Genomic DNA, 3,144 nt, shown 5'->3' on the forward strand with positions numbered 1-3,144 from the left:
TAGGTAATGTCCCTCTCTTCTCTCACACTGTTAGCCCACTTGGCTATTCCTTCCCAAATAAACCACTCAAAATAAATAAACATCTGGGATTAAGGAGCATTTTGATGATGTGAGCTAGCTAGAAGAAGGAATATGGTGACCTTGATACATAAAAAGCTGTAAGTCCTTTTCACAGAGAAAGCATGAATTACAGATCTTGCCAAAACCCAATCTAAGAAAAATTCCGCCCTTTCCCCAGGAGACATTTGAGTTTTAATTATCTCTTTCAGAGTCCCTAGACTTTCCTCCTCTTGTATCTATTTTTGTCTGCTTATTCTAATCAGTGAAGAGACAGTGAAAACAGAATTTGTCCATCACTTCTGTCAGCTTCACGGTATCCTTCCCCACGTGAACTGTTGTTTGGTTAGTGCCCACTTCAAATTCAGCCAGAAAAAATGGTTTCTCAAAGATTAGTCATCCTCGTTAGCATTCCCACTGCACTGCTAAGGCAAAGTATTTAATATCAGTGACCACTGGTATTCCTGCACTGTTTGTCCTGCATCCACAGTGCTTGGTCTCAATGTGGGGAGGAAAAGCAAAGTAATAGTACGGTCTCGTAACCAAAATGGTGCATAGAAAATAAAATGGATTTTCTAATATAATATTCACTAAATCATGGAGAGTGATGAGCAAAACCTACAGTGCAAGCAGCCACTGAGCGGTGGTGGTGGTGGTGGTTTACTAAGCAGGAATCCGAGTCATTTCTGGATTAACGCTCTAACATAGTGCCAGGGGACACTGTGTTGCTGGAGATATCATTATTTCTCCGAGATGTTTTGTCATTTATATCGCATGTTACATTCAAGAAGACGACAATGTCCCTATTCCAAAGAGAACGAAATCAAAAGGCCGGATTGCAACTTGACCCTAGAGGGGTATAAGAGCGAATAAAATATATCTGGTGCACCTTTGAGCAGAATTCACTTTAAGCACAGGGGTGGGGGAGTTGAGAGGGCATCTCCCCAGTGCCCGCTCCACCAGCTGAGGAGAGACATGAGAAAGAGAGAGAGGCTCCACTCTCCTCTTCTCACATGCCAGATTGCACAGAAGGAGTAGAGGACTAATAATCTGCTTATTTTTGAAAGCAGGAAAGGCAGATTGGGTGTTGTATTGATATATTGTATGCGGGGGTACAAAAGTTCTTCCACCTTCCCCTATTCAGCTGTATGCATATGTATTCCAGTTAAACCCCATTTAGAAAGAGACAATAATAAGAAATTATAGAATACCAATAAAAGACAAGGAAAAGGCACAAATCCTGCCTGTTATAAGAACCCATAAAACTTTTCCTAAGACACAGCATGCAAGACATGACGTTTGACTTAAATTTCTGATTAAATAAATACATTCTGCCTACCTAAAATTCCGTTCTTGTTTTGATTTGACGAGTGCATTGTGCTTGGTTTCAATTTAGTGCAATGAAGAATATTCTATTAAAACAGAATTTGTATGTGGTAAAATTCATTTAAGAAATAACGTGATATACGTTTGTCTCCCTGGTTTCCAACAAGAACCCCGTGGCTTTCCCCCATGGCTTAAGTATCCTGCAGAACACCATCACCATAATCCTTCCTGGCGCTTCCTGCCTGAAATACTGCTACTTTTTTCCCCAAGCACAGCAGTTCACCCTGGGAGCTTCGTTGACAATTCCTTGTGAAATGTTTGGGAAAGATACCTGAGGATGTGGGACACTGGCAGCTGGAGAGGAGAGGAAGTGATTTTCAGGTGAGGGGGATGGCGATTTATCCCAAAGAGTTAACATGCAGCCTTAATTTGACCATTAGTATCTCACCGATACAAACCAAAGCAGATAATCATAGCATTTATAACTCTCTAAGAAATTACTACCCTAGATAATCCATTTACATGCTTTTGTCTAAGTATGATCCCAAGACATGTTCTGAAGTTATCATTTCCAACTGGACCATCTATTTTCCAACATCAACAAAAATCAGATACAACGTGGAAGAGGAAAGAAGTGCCAGCACTGTGTTAATTATCATAGCATGCAGACAAATATTGTTCCCAGTCAAAACGACTTAAGGGTCGTTAAGTAGTTATTTAAATTGTGTACAGAGATAACGTGAGCTGTGACTCAGACTAATGACTATGTGTAGACTGGTGATCCCCAACCTTTTCTGACCCTGGACAATAACTCACTCAGCATTAAGTGTTGTGGGCAGCATCATACTTTATTCTCCCTAATGACCTTCAGCTTTAACTTTTTAATTTCCTGTAGGTCTCAGCAGTATGAGAAGGTCTCCCAAGCTTTTTGTTGCTCAATAACCCGTGAGCTGTGGACTGGGGACTCATGAGTGAGAGGTGGTGGATGAAGTATTATCTGACTTGGCTGCCGATTTCCCTGCTTGTTACAGATTTTGGGGGTGGAATATGGAGCCTTGCGACCCTAATTGTGTGTGGGCTTCTCTTCTTTTTTTGCAGAAACAAAGTTAATACCTGTGACTCCGCTTACAGGTGCACATGTACGTGCACACATACACACGTAGCCTCCAGGTGTACCACCAATAAAATTATGTGTCATCAAAACATCTGACAATTATTTCCGCTTTCTCATTTAAATACAACCGAATTGCCCGGTAGGGCGGATGGGGTGGAAAATAAAGAAGTTCCCAAAGCAGCTCACAGCAGGACGGGCCAGCTGAGAGCTTCCCCCAGAGCAGCACAAGCCTGCGGCCGGCTCCGCAGCTGCCCCCGAGCCCCTGCCAGCCCCCAGCGCCGGGGCACAGATGGACAGCCACCACTGCCACAAACCCTGCGCTTCCCCTCCTCTGCCGCAGAATTTAAGGGGGCTTCTTTCCCTTGCTAAATATAATAATATTACTAATACTAATTATATTATCACTGTTGTTGCATTAATAAACATTAATATAAATACAATAATATTAATATTATTCCCATAACACTAGTTAATAGTAATGTCTATACAAGTTCCCGCCTGCCCACGGCTTCAGTAGAGATCTCTCTCCCCTCTAGAAATGAAAATAGCGATGAATTAACGAGACGGGGGTCTCAGGCGGGAGGGGACCCCGAGGGCCCAGCTCTCCGTTACCCCCGGGGGAACCCGGGCCTCTCCCCGCCCTGTCC

The sequence above is a fragment of the Pygoscelis adeliae genome, unplaced genomic scaffold, assembly GCF_000699105.1.
Source record: "Pygoscelis adeliae isolate BGI_AS28 unplaced genomic scaffold, ASM69910v1 Scaffold4, whole genome shotgun sequence".
In the NCBI taxonomy this organism is placed as follows: domain Eukaryota; kingdom Metazoa; phylum Chordata; class Aves; order Sphenisciformes; family Spheniscidae; genus Pygoscelis; species Pygoscelis adeliae.